Source organism: Ursus americanus, chromosome 26 (genome assembly GCF_024610735.1).
Source record: "Ursus americanus isolate L20-20 chromosome 26, mUrsAme1.1.p, whole genome shotgun sequence".
Classification (NCBI taxonomy): domain Eukaryota; kingdom Metazoa; phylum Chordata; class Mammalia; order Carnivora; family Ursidae; genus Ursus; species Ursus americanus.
This window is the reverse complement of record NC_142152.1, coordinates 4,371,239-4,390,505: the sequence shown is the minus strand read 5'-3', so window position 1 is coordinate 4,390,505 and position 19,267 is coordinate 4,371,239. Positions and strand designations below refer to the sequence as shown.

The following is a 19,267-nucleotide window of genomic DNA, read 5'->3' as shown; positions in this document are numbered from 1 at the left end:
TAATAATAGTTTTTATGATTAGCTGAATACGCTGTTTAGACTTTACCAAGAAAAATTACACCTCAATGGAAAACAGAAAAGCGCCTTCTAAACCATCACATGTCTTCCTAAAAGCATAAAACTGTTGACCTCAAAAATATATGTAAGAAAATAAAGTGAAAATACACTAACTTCTTTCCAAGAGTTGTTTGGGGCTCATGATACTACAATCCAATTTTTCTGTGCTGATGAAATGGAATACTTTCTCCTATCATCCTTCCAGTTTGTACTGCAATAGGAAGATACAGTATCTTACATTTTGAAGCTATGAGAAATGTGTTGGCAAAGACTCTTTGATGCAGATTATCCCACAACATAAATCAGGGCTGATTAAACACACAAGAAACAGAGATGGCAATACGAGTAATTTTACAATTTGCTATACACAGTAGTAAGAAAAACAGGAAGTAGGTGTTTATTAGCAGTTCCAAATATACCAGCCAAAATACAACTCCCCGTGGAGTCAGAGTTATTCAAAAAATAGCAAAGAACAGAATTCCTAAGATTATAAAAGGGTAATTAATCACAAGCCGCGTTCACAGACCAGTGATTTGGAAACTACCTTCTTATTGAAGATCTGGATCACGAACAAACTTCAAAGCAAAATTAATTGATCTCAGATTCACTGCATCTGGTCAATAAACCCTCCCCAAATCTGTCACTTTAAGCCTACTCAAAAGCCTATCTTTTTTATTTAACAATTCTAAATTCAGTGCATTAAATAGTCATTTTTCACCTAACTTGGTTAGAATACCCTTGCCTCCCCACATAAGCTGTTTGTACTGAGAACACCACCTCTTACTGACACTCTGTAAATTGCATTCAAAGTTCAGACATGTTTTTTAGAGTTTTTTCATAGGAACACAGGTTCACCAGGAAGCCAGATTCACAAACAAAAAGGACCCACTTGCTTGGACATTTAACGTGACCTTGTGGCTTTCAAAATTTTACCTTTGATTGAGTGAACTTTTAAAATATATGTCCCAACCATTTCTGAATTAGGACAAAGGACCTGTAATTTTAGTAGCAATGATTCAAAAATGCATATTTAAAATCCATAAAACAAAAATACACTTTAATTTTTGCAAGCGTAATGTAAGGGGTTTAAATACAAATTCTGATCTGATTTGGGAAACTAGATGATTAAAAGTCTTAGGAAATTCTGGCAATAATGACTCCTTTTGAGAATGATCATGGACACATCCCTTAACTCTTCTGTGACTCAGTTTCGCTCCTATAAACTACAGAAGGTCGATGCTCGGTTTAGCTACCTCGAAAACTCCTTTGGATGAATGTTAATGACTTAAATATTTGTGAGGTGCCCTTAGGTCCTCTGACGGAACCCACTTTGAAATTGCAAAAAAATCGTGAATTAAAATGATTTGTCTCCATCATGGAAATAGAAGAAATTAAGTAAGGTATCCTTTGTGTATATAAAATAGGACGGGTCTACATACATCTTAGCATGTATGTAGGAGAAAAAGAAAGAGGAATTCTATGAAAATAGCTCTACTGAGTGAGAAATTAGCAATACCCTGATTAGAGACAAATTAGCTGTTGTGCTATCTGAAGGAGACCATCGTGCTTCCCTGATTTTTAAAGTCCAGCCTCATGGAAAGCCAGGCTACCAGCCTGTTATCACTTGGGCTTCACTGCTCTTGCGGTTGGCCAGTCGTTATCAGCATGAGAGAGAGAAAAAAAGATAAGGGGGAAGAGATGAAAGGAAAGAGAGGGAGAAATGAAGGGAAGGAGTGAAGGGCATGTTGGCACGTTCCTCCCTCCTCTGCTCAGATGGTCAACAGGCAATGTGTCAGCTTCCCATGTGACTAGGTTGTGGACAATAAAATATTACAGAAGTAAAGATTGCTACTCTTAGGCCTGGCTATAAAACAGGCCAATCAATTCTCTCTTTGCTTACCCCAGGAGAAGGGCTCAAGGCCACCCCAAGGGACAGCAGAGGCCCTGAAGGAAAGGAGCTAAATCCCAGATTCTATGCTTGGAGGAAAGTCTCACAAAAACCATCCCCTGAGAACCCAGTAGACTTTGCCAATGCAAAAATATGTGTGTGTTTGTGTGTGTGTGTGTGTGTGTGTGTGTGTGTGTGTGTGTGTGTGTGTGTGTGTGTTAAGCCACTGAGGTTTAGGGGTTTATTTGTTACAGCATCAGGTGGCCTACCATATCTAATACAGACTAGTAAAAATAAATTCTTTAAAATCAATTCTCTTTGGCCAATCACTTCTAGGCTCTGAGGCATGTGGACAAATTGGTGGATGAGGGGGAAGGGCTTCCTTGTTCCCTCCTTTTTATCTGGCAGGCCAAACTTCCTGCTGACCAGCTCAACCAGTGGTGGCAGCCACAGCTATAGCCTCCTCCTAGAATTTCTGAACTAAAGAGGGTCACAGATATTCTTTGCAGGTCACACCCTGGAAATTTGCATTGTGCTGATTGGGATAAAAAAGTCCATTTTCTTTCATTCCCAGAATGATATCAGGCCTCAGTTCTCTATCCCTCCCCTAAACTTATCATTAAATATATTTGGGACAAGCACTGTTGTTTGCTGTGATCATTCTCAGAGCGTGGCCTAAGTTGGCACCTCCATCGATCACCAGGCAGAAAGACCCACACAAAAGTATTTTAAATTCATTGCATTAATTCAGATAAATTAAGCATAAGCAGTAGAGAGCAGGAGAGTTTTCACATCCTGGAGCTAACAACAGGACTCCAGATTCCTGCTCTGGGAAGGCAGCAGAGGCCAAAGAGAGCCCCTAACCAGTTTGCCTAGAACCCCACAGTCTCTAGCACATTCTCTAAGTGATATAGACCAAATGATTTCATGAATATGGACTCCAAACAACTTTTTTCAAAATCACTGCCTTCACAAAGTTGTTTCTCCCAGCAGGGGCCCCTCTGTTTTCATCTCTGCTAGAGCTATGAACTAGCAGACCTGGGTTGCATCTGGCCCACAGGTATGTATGTTTGGTCTACACAGTGTTTTTCAAAATAGTGATAGCAACATTTTTTAAATTAGATTTTTTAAAAAATAAGTCTAGATTTCTGGGTCCTCTTAAAAAAATCAGAAGATTGAGCAACACTGGACCTATATTCCCCACATGGCAATACTCCACCGGAACTAAGCTGCTGCTACCCGTGGAGTGGGGCCCATGTTGCCTGCATGGTCCCCAGCTTGAGTACCGCTCACCACACTGGCCATTCTGTTCTTTGAGTTTCCCACGTGCCTTGTAAGGCATTTGGCTTACTCCTTGAACAATATATTCATTAATTTATGCAATACACTCTTTGCATGGCTGCCATGTCCCAAGCACTGCTTGTAGATGCATCTGGAAGAAGCAGGGCATGGGCAGAAAAGGACATTCTGTTGTCATATGTGGCCTCTACCCTCCCTTCTGCTGGGCACAGACCCAAGAAAGGGAGGAAAGCAGGAGGACCCTCACCACTGGCACTACATAACTAAGAAAAATAGGCTTATCATCGCCGGTGAGGAATCTTATCAAGGCAAGGGGTACTGAACATGTGGCCTGAACTTGGCATTGCAAGATGAATGGGAGTCCCCTTCTCTGCTTTCTGTGGGGCTGCCGCAAGTCCCAGTTACCTCAGCAGGTGTTTGTGTCAGGGGGAAACCCCCCAGAAGAATGGCAAACATCTGCAGACTGACCCAAGGCTTGGCTCTCTTGCTGGCCCCACTCCGTAGTGTCCATTGAACAAATAATGTGTGACGGGATTTCTAAAGGTGGCAAGGTGGGTTCAGGGATCTGGGCTGACCTGTCTGCTACTGATGAACACAGGATTTCTTTTGGGTTTGTTATTGGTTTTTGCCTTAGGCTTTATTTTCTTGAGTTTTCTTCTCTTCCTCCTTCTCTTTCTTTTCTCCTCCTCCTCATTGCTATTGTTAAGTGGTCTTCAGCTTCTGAATATAGTATTTCATTCAGAGTGTGAGTAAAATGCCCATCCATTGATAACTGTTTCAATGCTCAACATAGGCACTCCAGGAAGGCAGGAATCATGCCTGTCTGGCCCCAGCCTGACCCATAACAGATGCTAAATAAGCATCCGCTACAGAGATAACTGAACGACGTGAAGACCTAGTGACACACTATCGTGAGAAGGGTACACTTTTCATCAATGTTGGGGACGTGCAAGAACACTTCCTTTTCTCACTGTAAATTCTAAAATACATGAACTCAGAGATTTCACCAATCCTAGGATACTTTCATGAGGCTCAAAATGTATAGTCTCTGTCTGCCCCTACCTTTACCAAAAGGTCAGTACACACTCACCTAGACTCTGTGGCTGTGTCTGAGCTTCAGCACTAACCAAGAGACAGAAACCACCTTCTGCCAGTGAGGACAAGCCTTCCCTGCCCACAACAACCCAGAAGGCCAAAATCCTCTTCCTGTTAACTTCAACCAAGAAAAAAAAAAAAAAAAAGGAATTTGCAGAAGACTGGTTCTGTGTCTGAGCATATCTTACTCCTTTGGAGGAAATCAAACACAGTCCTCTCTCTGGCCTCTCACCTCAAATTGTGTTTCTATTAAGTTTGTACCTCCAGAGAAATATTATACTTCGTTGCCTTTATTTCAGTGCTTTACATAATGCCAGGCTAGAGGCACGGAGATGAACTAACTTGACCTCGGGCAGCATGTGACAGATATTGCTTTGGTTCAATTGTTGTCTGCAACGGGTTGGAGGCTGGGTGTGACATCATATTAAGGAAAACAATGGCCACTTGGTTTATATAGAGTCTTTCTTCCTGTGATTTCAAAGCAAATTTTAGGCCTAATACACATGACATAGAAGAGGAACAAGCCAAAGATTTGGCAACTGCAGCCTGCAGGGTAACTCAGCCATTCTGCGAGCTTGCACCAGGCACCCGCCACCTGGGGATATGGTGGTGGTCAGGACAGTCCCAGTCCCGGCCTTCTCAGAGCTTACTGGTCTGTGTTCTTCCTGGTGATGTTAACTTCCCCGACATTGGTGCTTTTCCCCAGACAAATATTATGAGTTGGGTACACATGAAACAGCCATCGACATTCTTCAGTCAAGCATTTCCGGTTTCCTCTTCAGTGAGGTTTGTCAGAGAAGTCTGGGTCTCAATCCAATGAAGTCATGGTGTTCTGGTCTTTTTTTTTTTTTCTTTCTAGTTAGTTTCCAAAAAAGAAAAAAATAAATGAAGGACTCTTCCAGGAGCAAATAGTTGATCAGTCAATAATACTTACTGGGGATGAGAGCTGTTCACTGAGAGAGAGGTTAAATATTTACAACGCCCTTTCCATCACACGGCACCCAGCCAGGAACTGGGAGATTCATGCTTGGTAACACTGAAGCCCACTCTGAGTGGGACCTTCCGGAACTGCCCTGTGCCCAGTGCAATTACCTCACTTCCCTAGAATGTCTGCTCATTTTCTTTTCCCGGCATCCTTTGTATATGAGTGCCTTCCAGCCAAGTCAACTTAAAAAAAAAAAAAAACCCCAAACCTCATTTCCCATCTTTGAATGAATCCTGAGAACCATCCAATGCTAATGTTAAACACAGTGGAGCAGCAAATGTTTCAAGAGGGCAGACTGGGAAACAAGGAAGTAAGGGTTATCCATTAAGAGTGGATTCAGAAGTGGGAGGGACGTGGTATTGGAGATGAAGTTCATTTGCACAAACCAAAACAAAAATCTGCTAAATGCATCTGGGATGCAAACGGCAGAGAAGGACACACAGAACAACAAAGGGGGCCCCTGGGAAGGAGGGTTTTTGCCTTTTCTGTTTGCTGAAAAGGGCCTAAAGATGTAAAAATGAATAACTCGGAGACCCCAAGAATTTGTTACCTTTAAGCTCAAGGGATCATTCAGCCAATTTTGAAGAGATTGTCTAAGGATTCGTGCTTGTACGCCACAGGGAACAAAACTTTCAATCCTGCCATGTGAACAAATTGAATATTTGTTCAGTATTTTCCCCCATGGATAATGTGTAGACATCCCTCCTATTCCCAATCCTCGAACCCACCCGTCACCTCCATGTTTCTGTTTCTTTGGAATTCTTTACCCAAATATTAAGGGTCTCATCTTAAATCTCAGGTATGAACCTCCCCTCTGGTCTATAAGTGGTCAGAGAGAGTAATCATTTGGGAGACTGTAATCACTTTTCAGTGTTTCTCCAAGTTTTTAACCTATTATATTTGGAAAATTGTCAAAAGAAAACCACTTCCAATAGTTGATGATATCCAAATATTCTTTTCTTCTTCACTCCTAAAGATTTTTTTAAAATCTGTTTTACTCAAAGATGAGTACCAAGAGTCCCCAAATCCCATCACTTCCTTAAATACCAGAAATTCTTTTTTCAATCCCCAACCTTCATTATGATATAACCTATATGAAGGCAGGCAAGTCAAAGACATTCCAGAGGGAAAGTCAGCCCTGCACTTTTAATTATCTTCCTGTATTTCCTTTCCTCCTTAAAAGGCTTAAATAAACTCACCGATGTTTAATATTTCTAGCCTTTCCCAAAATTATTGTTACAGCTCTTTTTAAATTGGGTAACACAATTTCTGTTCCCAGTTAACTTATGTTCTTCTCTGTGTCATCCAAATTCAACAAGGAGTAAATAGTGTTGCTCTGAGCAAAACCTTTAACAAAGGATTGAATTTCATCTAAAAGCGTGTAATTCCGCATCGCCAAAAGCAGTTCCTAATCTTTATATATAGGAACTTACAAGGCAAGGAATTCAAAGACATCGGATTAAGCGAAAAATGTGAATGAAGAACAAGGAGCCCCTGCTCGGCTGACACAGAAAAACGCTGTCATCATTGCTGTGGGGGGGCAAATGGGAGGAATATGCCTAAGAAGTTTCGTAGGTCATTATTTACTGAAATGCTACACTGGATGGTTATTTCTTTTTAAATACTAATAACCTAGCGAGCCCGGTCTCATTCGGCAGGAGGGTCAACACAGAGGCATCTGACTAGTGTCAAAAATGACTGCCTCTCTTTAGTCAAGGAATTTCCTAAAGGAAACATAATTCACAATGACAAATGTCGGCATTTTTAGAATTACAAACATTACCTACAGCTTGAATTCAAGTTATGAACCCACTGGCCAAAGTTCAGTGCTTGCTTAGTAGCTAAGTGGGTGAATGCCAATTTAAAAAAATATAAGTATGTATGTAAATATATCAATAAGGAGCAGCATATGCAAAGGCTCTGACCCTTGAAACAGAAGACTGACAGAACAGTCATAATAAGAAGGCTGCTTCCTTACCACAGCTCAGAGTTCGGTGTTGTCTACCATTTTATGTTTAAACTAGCTCCTTCAGCTACAATTCTCAAGTTTAATGAAAACTGCTAGGAGAAATGTCTGTTAGAGAAATGTCTGATGACAGCAAATAAAATTTTCCCATTCTTATCATGCATTTATTAAACATGTGAAATCAATTTCTTGGCTGCCTGTATTTGGAGGGACATAAAATGTCAGCGTCCGTCTCAAAATGATACATTTGCCATTAATCCAGTCATACGGCTGAATCTGGATTGCTACCTAACATTTTCTGCTTAAATGAAGATAGGAAAGCCAAGAGAATTTCCTTTAAAACCACACTTACAGGTTTGTAATTAACGTATTAGTAGATCTTCTTGGAGGAAGAAACCCTTGGAAGTTCTCCCCAAGCCTCTTTAGAGGTACCTGAGTGTTAAAGCAGTCTGTTTAAGACACGCTTAATTTTAGAGGTACATTGTGCATTCATATCTACAAGGTATAGGGTAGGGTGTCTGTTAGTCTAAATATGTTCCTCTGATCCATGATTATTGGGTACATTTTCTGAAACTGAAGACGATGAACTATATGGTTCAGAAAATTTTATGCTCCTTTTTTTCCCTTAAAGTAAGAAAAATCTAAAATAGTCAGGAAATAGGAAATATTATTTGCAAACAAAATACTTATAACTTCTATTTATATTATACATTTGGCATTTCTAATTATTATTTAGGCTAAAAAACACCTATGTATGATATGTTTTGTGTTGGGTATATTAATCATTTTTGTACTCACTGTAGAGCTTCGAAACTATTTTAATTTTTGGACCAGAAAGGAATTTGGAATCTGAAAGATGGCTCTAAATTTTTATGTCTGCAGCAACGCAGAGAAGAAAATTTTAATTCGTAGAACCCAAGAAACAATTGTAAATGAAATGAGAAACAGATACACACTGTACATCAAACTTGTTCTCACAGGTGTGCTTTCTTAACGTTGAAATACCCGTGTGAATTTTTAGTTTCCCATAATGTAATGGGAGACAATAAATTCTGAAGTTACCCCATTTGCCTTCAGAAGAAGTAACCTCTTGTCTATTTAGATTTTCTGAGTATACCCATGTCCTTCTGTGTGTCATACCAAAGCAAAGGTTTGTGTTGCAAGCCAGAGCTTACTGCAAGATCAAAGCTCTGGGCCACTCACAATAAAATAAGAGGGTAAAGCCCAAAGAATCAAAGAAACAAAGGAAACGTTTAGGAGATAAGGATCAGTCTCAGATATGACATTTCATCCAGATCAGATCCTGTGCAGAAGTTCAATTCAAAGTTCATAAGACACAAGTACAAAGCAATAAGCTTTAAGACTAGGTCGATTCTCTTGATCTGAGTGCCACTAGTTTTCTTACTCTTCTTTAGAATCGGAGAAGGAACTCATCCGCTCTTTAAAAATTCTACAGGCATTTAAGGTTGGGCAGGGATAGGCAAGGTTATCTTTTCACTGAAGTACCTCCAACCTAAACTTTATATACCGGTATGATACAGCATTCCCATGAAAGGTAAAGAGCAAGCATTTAATTAAAATTCGCTGGAATTAACCTATCGGATTAATACCAATGGGAGTCTTTGCAAAATGTTAAATGGTGTTTTCAAGATAAATATGAAAAATGACATACAAGTATTTAAATAAAATTCAAATTTCCATGGGAAATCAAATACAGTTAAATATGCTTTGGAGAGGCATTACAAATACTGTATTATATAAATTGATTAAATGACTTCCCGAAGGCGCGACTCAAATGCAATTCCAAAGCATATGTCAGCTCTCTTATAGAAGCTCAGTATGGTTTTAGAACATACAACTTTGACTATTTTAGTGTATGCACAAATATCAAAACATTCTAAGCTACATGGAAACAGTAAAAATAAAGTCATTTCACAAAATTTGGGAAGATTTTTCTAAGTTATTTTATCTTTTCTCAAGATTTAATGGAGCTTTATGAAACACTTATCATCTTATACAATTAAATCAATTTGCAAAGTCCAAACTGTTCTTATTTTGAATGTATTTAAATAATGTAAAGTTTCATAATTAAATGTCTTAATTAAAACTCTTGGGCTCATAATACAGTAACATTTATAAACATACCAATACAATTTTCTAGCGAAACGTACAATGTCTCACAATTACAGGTATGTAAAGTGTTTTAATTTATCCGGTATTAGTACAGGATTTCCACTGATGTTAAAAAAAAAAATCAAGGAATTCTCACCTGAAGTCAGTGTATACTGGTCCCAAAATCATAGGCATTAAATTGTAGTTCAGCTTAGAATCTGTGCAGTGGTGGCCTTAGAAATTCTGATACGCATTTCACAAATTCCTCTTTGGTAGCTCCGACATTTTATCAGTTTCAAAGTGAAAACTTTTCTGTAAAAAGTTTGCCTCTGAATCACCAACTGTGGTTAATAATGACAGCGATTTTTTTCTGAGCACCCCAGACATGGCATGCACTTCAACGAGGGCTTTGCACTAGTAAACTCAAGTCCACAGAACAAACCTGAAAGGTGGTAGCATTGTACCCAGGCTACAGATGAGGTAAACTAAGCCCCAGAGAAGTGAGGGGGTTTCTGAGACTTGCACGCTGGTCCCTGGCAGAGCCCCAGCCTCTCTGACTCAAAAACTGTTCTCTTTCTCTGTATCTTTACTACGCATGCATAGAAGATTTTATGTCACTCTCTGAGCCTAAAGAATATAGGCGTTTCTCTTAAAATACTCTTATTTCCTCTTAGACTAATATTTTTAAAAATAAAATAAAAAGTAAAAAAAAACAGAGCTATGGTGGAGACTGGCAGTAAAGATAAGGGCCCATGTTCAAATTTATGTCCAAAACATTTAGTGTAACTATTTGCAAGGCTATTTTATATGTAATTAGAAGGTTAACTAAACTCTCAGGAAGCCCATAACTGTATTAAGATAACCTCTTACAGAGTCTCACCAAGTAAAACATGTACATACAGCAAGTTGCCAAAAAAAAACCCCAAAAAAAACCAAAAACCAAACAGAGTTCAAACACTTCATTTGATTAAAAGTTTTCTTAACTAACTGGAATGTTTCCTTCGATTTTCTCTTTGGATTCCGAAGCTATATTATGAAATTGCTTTTCAATTCCCCATACGGTGATTATTTAATCATGCCTTTACCAGCTGTGGACATAGCTTCTCTTCTGATAACAGTTTATTTTTAAAGGAAATTGTCTTTGAAGAAAATATTTTGATATTATGCAGCAAAATAAGAGTTCATTGGAAGAAATCAAAAGGGAAAAAAAAAAAGCCAAAGCAATGATCACAAAAAAGAATGAGTCCTAGTTGTTCTGTGGGGAAGAAGGGGGACAGTGGCTACAGAAAGATAAAACAAAACCAGCCACTCACATGGGAGGAAACAATTCGCTTATTCCACATAAACAAAACCGGCGGGCGGCCCCGTTTTTTCCGTGTTCCACCGAGTGTTTTGATATCCTTTAGACACAGTCAAATATCTAGACTCCCATGTCCTCTCCTTCGCTAGTTCTCTCTCGGACCCCAAACATTGTCTTGAGTCTGTCGGGTTGTGCTAGTAAACTTCACATCTTACGCACTGCTCAGAAACCTTCACTTTGGGGCATGTAACCAAGGGAGAGGCCTCAACCTTGAAGGGACACAGGCAGAGGGAAGGTCTAGAGGGACCTCCTCAGGCAGCAGGAGTGGAGAGGAAAAAAAGAAAAGAAAAAGAAAAGAAATTGTGATTTTCTTCTGTTCCTAGGTACAGACTTGCCAGAACCATGAAATGGGGGAACATAGGGAGAAAAAGTCATTAACCGAGGGGAGGATGAGACCCCAAGATGGAGGAAAGGAACGTTGCCAACACTCCAAGGCAGGAGGTCAACGTCAGCACTGATGACTGACATTTTGGACCAGATAAGGCTTTGTGATGGAAGCTGCCCAGCTCATGATACATCTTTAGCAGAACCTGGCCTCCACCACCTAGATGCCATTAGCACCCCCACCCCCGCCACCCATTCCCACAATCGGGACGACGAAAACTCCAGAGGATGTCTCCAGAGAAGGGTGGTTCCGAGCCAACCAGTTCACATCATTGCTGCAGCCGCCCCACCCGGCCCCGGGAGACAGCCTCATTCTCATTCAACATTTATGAAGCACCCACTTTGTTTCAGTTTCTGCGCCGGATGCTGGAGATTCTGGGTGGGGGAAGACTGTGTCCTGACCTTCTGAGAAGCTACAATTTAGAAGGAAACATAGAAAAATGAGTAAATGCAACAGGCAATGCCACAAAGGGTAGAAATAATGTAATGGGGGAGGGGGGTTGAAAAAATTAACTACCCAACCCAAATGGATAGTGAGTGCCCAAGTGTTGAGCAGGGTCCAGGGGGCCCTCCGCTATTGCAGACAGTAACCCTTTCATTGCTAGATCGCCAGGAGGTTCTGGGGGTCCCCAGGTCCGGTGGAAGTATTTAATTACTCAGCAACCTGTCTGGTTGTGCTGGAACACACAGCCTGGAGGTCCTACTGGGCTAGGACAGAAGCAAACGCAAGGTGAAAGCAGAAAGAATGGCTTGGTGACTAGAGAGAGTGCTGGCTGCACTTCCAAAGGTACTCGCTTACCTGGTGGACGAACAGATGAAGGGGAGAGACCGTTAGGGCAGCACGGAGTGAGAATCACCAGGGGAAGCAGAGAGAACTCGAGGTCTGAGTCGGTGGGGGTGGGGGCTTACACTGCCGGGAGCGGAGCCCACAGGGATGGGGCTGGAAAAGCCCACAAAGCAAGAACGCCTCCCAGGGGCTTTGTCCTGTGGGCCCCAGGAGAGACTGCCGAACAGCTTCAGGTAAAGGAGCGACAAGACTGTTATGGCAGGGGTTGGGCAAAGAGATCACAGAAGTAAAGATGGTTTGAATAAGGACAGAGAAGGAAGATCACTATGAAGCCCCAAATTAAGCACAAAAAAGTTATTAGAAGGCGAAACCTTTCTAATATATTGCTAGACTCCAAGAATCTCAGTGGGAACAAGTGTGGGGTTTGGTGTAGGAAGCAGGAGTCGTTAGAGAAGACAGCAAACATTAACACCGAATTCCTTACACACGTCCCCGCTGGGCTGCTTCAGAAAGCTCCGAATTTGTAAGTGACAAATTGTGACACCTAGGGAAAAAAGTCCTCATGTCTACATCAAATGTGCCACAATCATAAACGTCGCAGTTCAAAATAGTGACCGTCATTATCAAACTTTTTTTGGGGGGCTGTAGGATGAAAACCTTCTGGAACACATCCTAATGTGTACTAAGGAGCCCAAGCACCTGGCAGACACAGGGACAATTTCAGTGTGACTGTGCACTGAGCAGCCATGGCCAGATTGTGCTTCATCTCTGCAATTTAACTTATCATCACCAAGAGCAACAATCTTCAAAACAGAGAGAGACTCTTTAAACCCTTTGTTTTCGTCAAATTTATCTAAAACGCATAACTTTTCATCAAGGGAACTGAAGACAAGGAAGGCTTCTTTCATACACTTGAATTAAACTTTTTCCCCCTTTTCTTTGCAAGTATCAATAGCTTAAGACAGAAACAGCATATGGGAAACCTAGAAAACCGTTTACACTCAGCAGATATGTCCGGCTGAATTACCGGAGCCCACCTCAGCGGGGGTTAAACATTAACAGGTGCAAGGAGAGACTTTGTTAAAACACTGCTTCCTATGACTTCATCTCACAAAGAGTGAAGGTTCTTGTATATTCTATATCCCCCTACCGTGCACCAATGCCTTTTCCCTCCCCTATTCATTTCAGCAGCTCTGTCTTCTCCACTCCCTTCCCCATTCCATTGCCCACCCTCACCCAAGAAAAGAGTACTCAGCTCTCCCTGTCAGCATGCCGCACTACACTCTGGAGCGGTCCCTGCTTGAGTCGGTGATGTCATCATTGTGTATCCTAATCTAGAAGGGGCAGATACGGAGTCCATCTGTCCCCATCACTCTGGTCTTTCCTGCAGACGCTGCGCAAACGTCACTGATTGGTAAGGGCAGGCTCTCGGGGAGAAAGCTGGTGACCATCACTGTATGTGGGATGCTGGTTATGCGCGCCCCCTCTTGTCTAGGTGCAGTTCTACCTTCACAGTTTCTTAAGCAGTGGGGGTTCAGGACATATTAGGCAGGTTAAAAAAAAAACTTGCCCGCAACTCAACTAGCAACTCCTTACCAAGCTAACTCCAAAATATACCAGGCACCTACCTTTACAAAGTTTTAGTTTGCTCCTTCCTCTCCCCTTTTTCTCTTCCATCCCTCCCCCCACTACTTCCCCATCTTTCCCTCAGTAATGGTGGTGGTGGTCAAGGTCCAAAAAAGAGACTTCCCTAAGAACCTAATGAATCTATGAGGCAGTGGACATTTGAAGAAACTTCCTGAACTAAGGTAAGGTCAATGCTTCATCTCAGAACGATCCTCTAAACTAACTGGATTATTTTCAGAGGATGGAACAAAGGCTAATAGAGGCTAAAATATTCCTCCTTAGTAAGAAGAAGAGGGGAGCCCCTCTCCCACCCTAAGTACTGTCTTCATAAACGGACCTCTACATAGTTGGGAAGGGTGGCAGGTGGGGGAGGGGGAGTGGGCATCAAGGGAACAGGAAAAGGGCTGGGACTAGCTCTTGTGGTTGCTGCCCTCAAAGAGTTAATTTCCAGTGTAATGGTATGGGAGCTTTCTCCTCGGCCTCCTGGGTGGGGGTCAGGGGAGGCCCTGGGGCAAATGCGTGGGGTTTCATGCCGCTGACAGTGGATCAGACAGTACCGCCGGTCTGGCTAGCATGGATTGCTTGTGTTGGAGCGAGCGTGCCAGGGCAGGCATTCCATACAAGCGGTCATAGCATTCTGCATTCTTGGAAGGGACCATCACTTAACAGGAACGTGGATGGCTTTGTTATGTCTTATCTCCTCATCTGCAGTTGGAGCTTTTCCTTCCTTCTGCAGGTGCTCTCATTTCCTTCATTATTTGTTTATTAGAAAATCTTGTGGCCTTCCAAAGTCATTCTTATGCTAAGGAAGGTCGAATGTGATAACATATTTGTGTTGGCCAAGAGTGAGGACATAGCAAATACCGAAAGTCACATAATCATGAGTATAACTGAAAGTGGTGCTTCACGGGTAAACAAAAGCTCCCTGCCCCCACGGGCGGGGGGGGAGTGTCACAAAAGTTTCAAAAGCACAGGGAGAAGGCTATGGCTACAAATCTGGTTGCTTGAACGCCGTGGCAATTGTAGCTGGAACTATTTTTGAGCTTTAATTCAGGGATGCTATGGGTCAGACGGCACTTAGGTCAAAAGAACGCGGGAGAAGATCTAGGCTGGACCAAGCTTTCCACGTGGGAAAGAAGTTCTCCATTCATTGAGATCCCTGAAGGCTAGAGGAAAGACAAAGCAAAACTGAGAGGTGGGCCAGACAAGAACCTACTTTATTCATGTCTCCAAGAGCTAAAGGAATATAAAAGCAGACCAACAGAGACAGCACGCAATCTCTCAGGCCAGGCACTGTTCAGATGACTTTCTTCTTTCTCACACATCCTCTACACATTACGGTGACAGTATAAGCCCATATTTCTCTGCAATTATAGGGATCTTATATTGCTAGACTCCAAGAATCTCAGAGTAAACATCGATTTTTATCATTGCTTTACCATGAAATTTTTTTAAAAATTGAAATAAATTACTGTCATTTGAAAATATCTTTCCTGAAGTTCTAACCTTTTATCTATTGACCCCCAGTACATTAAGGGCCATTCATCTGAGCACTATTTTTTATAACCTGACTTGCTGCCAAATATACTGAAGATAAGAGTAAAGGTCACATAAAATATGCATTCTAGTAAACAAAAGGATGGTAAAGAAAAATAAGGAAAGAGGGAAATACGGAACAGGGCATAAATTGTAAGCAGGAAGGTGGCCAGGGCACAAAGTATATGCCGTGAAGTCCTGCACATCTGCTCAGGGTCAGCCAGGATTTATTTCAATGTTTTCCAGCTGCCAGCAAGAGAAGGAGACTGTGAATGGCGACTCAGCTGAGAGGGTCCAGGCACTAAGAACAAACCGACTGTTTCAGAGAAGCAAAGTTGTTTGCAAGAGTAAGACCCCAGGACACTCCTCCCGGGAAGCCTCAAAGAAATAGACTCTGTGTCTGGTAACAAGCACTGTCCTGAGCTCATTCATTCATTCATCAGATCTCTGCTGAGCACCTACTAAGCGCCAGGCAGTGGGTGGGGAGCTGGGGCCATAGAAGGGAGCAACCCGAATGGTCCTGCCCTCTCGGCAGTGGAAGTCTCCTGGAAGAGAAAGACATTTACTAAGTCATCACAGAAACTCATATACATGCACAGCTGTATATGGGGCAGAAAGCTGGAAGAGCATCTAATGAAGAGACTCTGACCTCACAACGCTCTTCGGGGAAACCTGGCATTGGGTTTTGTGGGCCTGTTGGAGTCACCAGTGTCTCACCTCCCATGTTATTTTGAGAGGAAAAGCACAGAAAGTTTGGATTATGGAAGGCTCAAATTAAGTAGTGTCTGCGAAAGGCTTTGAAAATTACAAAGCACTATGTAAATATAAGGTATTTGGGGTTTTTTTAACTTTTAAAATACTTTACTGGAATAGAATATATATAACGTAATATTAGCATGTTTCAAACAAAAATTTCAAGTGGCTTTTGTGTGTGTGTGTGTGTGTGTGTGTGTGCATTTGAGTGAAGTTGACACACGTTACGTTAGTTTCAGATGTACAACATAGTGGTTTGATAGCACTGTGCATTATGCTGTGCTCAATTTAGCTCCCGTCTGTCACCGTACGACACTATTCCAATACCATTGATTATATTCCCTATGCTGCGCTTTTATTCTCCTGAGTTTTTCATCCCATAACTGGAAGGTTGTACCTCCCACTCCCCTTTAAATACAAGGTATTTAAATTAGGGGAAAAAATTGTTCTTTACAGCTTATGAAGAAGTAACTGAATGAGTAGAATGTTATATAATTCTGATTAACTATAATTAATTATGGTAATTTAATCATTGTAATTTGGTGATTCTAAATAAGTAAAATAACTGTATAAATGTTACCTAAGCAGTGGAAAGCAATCATAATTCAGCTTTTTAATCATCTTGACCATGGATTTAGAAGTATGCCAATAGTACTTGCGAAAATGTGGTTACAAAATAAATCAGCTTCTAGTTTTTAAATTGTAAACTGATACATCAGTTTAATCTATGATTGTTTTGTCACACTAATGAGTCCTATATATTCAAAAATGGTTTGTACAACAGCAAAGAGCTCCAATTTATATGATTTTACCAAAAACCTTACTTGAACAAAATAAAAAATATTTTTTCTCTATTCCGTCTTCTGCTTACTAACAATGACCTGCCTTTTCTAAAGTTACAGAGTTCAAGTGTCTGAAATTTGGATAGTGCTTTTACAGGTTAAGGGTCAAGGTCAAACAGCTGGTAAGTAGCAAAGCCAAGAAGATGGGGCCACCTGAGCTTTGGGAGGAAGACGGTAGAAACCGTAACACTCCGTAAACCACCTACAAAACTACCCAGGACGGATGTCATCCATAAGACATACCCATTTGCTCCAACAACGGGAGTAAAAGACAGAAGCTGGGACAGTCTCCCCCGAGTACAGACCTCACTGCCATCTAGCATGAAGTACTTGGACTAGAGTCCTTTAACAGAAGGATTCGGGATTTCGTTTCGTGGCTTACGTGTGCCCTGAAGTGCTTTGTTCATCGTCCGCTTGGCCGCAGGAGCTCCACCAAGGTCTCACCCAGATCTTTGTCACACGCTGTGAGAAAGTAAGCACCAGTCACAGCACCCCGGCTCATCTTCCCCCTCCCCACTAAAACTCCTGGGGGTGCCTTCGCGACGGTCCAGATGTACGTGGGGTTGGTCACAGGATGGAAAAGAAGATGAAAAGAGCGGCCTAGCACAGTGAAACCATGAGGCATGTATAAATCAGTCCCTCTGTCAAAACAGCAGCCTCTAGTCCTTTTGTGGGGGTTTCCATACTTGTCTACTTTGTTTGGAAACACAACTAGAGAAGAACAAGGTCACAGAGAACCAAAAGTCTTGAATGAAAAGCCAAATCGTTCCAGTCCCTTCTGGTTGCATCTGTTCCTTCCTCCAGATGGGCAGTAACTTCAGCAGACATTTCAAATCCACAGCTAGATGGAAGGAAAGCTTCCACACTGACCAAGCAGGGGACCAGGTAGGGTGCAGGGACCTGCCCCACAGAAAAAATGCAGAGATTGCTTCCAGACTTCAGCTATGAGATGCTGCGAGCCACCAACTTCAGGGCTGGTTTGATAGAAGTGACAAAAGGACAGGGTCTCGAGGGAAGATTTGGGGGTTTGCTTTCATTTCTACAGCTTCTTTTTGTCACCAAACATTTCTTGTTTGATGTACAAGGCACTGAGCTAGAGGCTAAAGGGAATCCTTAGAAACCAAAAAACAGTGGAGCACGTGGGTGGCTCAGTGGATTAAGCATCCGACTCTTGATTTCAGCTCAGGTGGTGATCTCAGGGTTGGGAGATTGAGTCCCAGGTTGGTCTCTGCACCGTGGCATGGAGCCTGCTTGGGGTTCTCTCTCTGCCCCACCCCCCTCCTCCTGCTTGTACCCTCAGGTGCTCTCACTCTGAAAGATAAAAAAAATTTTAAAAATAAATAAAAGGGTTTTAAAGAAACGGAAAACAGTGCCCGTCCTCACAGAGGGCAGTCTTGCCCTTTAACACCCGTCCTGAAATCTCCAAACGGAGAGTCCAGAGGTGCCCTTGAGAACTAGGGATTCTCAGAGGTGACCCTGCTTCTAGCTCATGGTAAGCAACAGTAATTACAGCCACGTAGCATAATCTCTTCCTTCCTTCCTATTTTTCCTTTTCTAGGTGATCCTAAAGGATTCAGGAGCTACTTACTGATAGAATTTATAGAGGCAAAGAAAGTTTCTGTATGGGACCTTCAGGGAAGGGAGAAAAAAAAGCCTTGTTCTATTTCTTTCCCTTTAGCGGTAGTTAAGGGTGTCGGCTTGCAAATGAGGCCCACCTGAGCTTGAATCCCTGTTCTGCGGCTCTCTAGCCTGTAAACCTGGATACGTTTCTTAACCTCTCCAGGAATTCTCCTCTGTAAAATGGAGTAAGAATCAAAGTAGCGTCAATGGTTGTAGGGAAGAAACGAGATGAGTCAAGTGAGCGCCAGCGGGGGGGGGGGGGGGGGGGGGGGTCTGACCAGAGCACGTGATCCGATGACGTCATCAGCACCGGCACCCTCATCTGCCCCACGCAACCTCCATTCGCTCACCTGATGCTGTTAAGACCCAAACACAGCCGATGGCCCTACCAACTACTGCGTCGATTCCTTCCTATAAGGCAACCTTTCCTCAAGCACAGCTCATGCGTTTTGGAAAAGGTCTGAGAAGTCAGTATTTTCCCTCAAAGAATCTTGATGGTCTATGTATTCTCTGCCCTCTCGGCTACCACGTTCCAGCTGGAAACATGCTTCTTAGGATCCGTGTGAAGAATGAATGATACGTGGGAATGCACTGTTATACTGGATTATAGATTATAAGGCTTCTCCACAGCGGCTGCTTCATGCGGTTCTTGCAACAATCCTCTGAAGCGGGGAATTCTCCTTAGGCCATGCAGAGAGATTTCATGACTTGCCCAAAGTCACACTGCTGGCAGATTGCAGAACCAAGAATGGAACACAGGTGACCCCAAGCCCAGCTTTTCCATAACAGCCTGAGGGGTCAGAGACGGGCTTCTCGGGTTCCTCATCTGCAGGAGGGCCCGCGGCACACAAATGCTCAAGGAAACCCCTGGGTCCCTAATGAACCCGCTAGAATCCAGGTGTTGTGGGCGCTGCTTACAAAACAGACCTATTTCTCTTGAGTAAGGGAGTAAGGCAT

General features: G+C 42.3%; 1 long non-coding RNA gene across 5 annotated transcripts in view; it reads right to left on the bottom strand.

The window, feature by feature from the left end:
- Positions 1-431: 431 nt before the first annotated feature.
- LOC123800565 (uncharacterized) overlaps positions 432-19,267 on the bottom strand; it is a 64,262-nt gene continuing 45,426 nt past the window's right edge. For 2 of the 5 annotated variants that reach the window (XR_015721759.1, XR_015721761.1), the window contains exon 4: positions 5,875-18,001. This is a non-coding gene — a long non-coding RNA (uncharacterized LOC123800565). Of the gene's footprint in view, positions 5,195-5,874; positions 18,002-19,267 lie in introns of those variants that run through there. The other 3 variants (XR_015721760.1, XR_015721762.1, XR_015721763.1) reach the window with 3 other exon arrangements.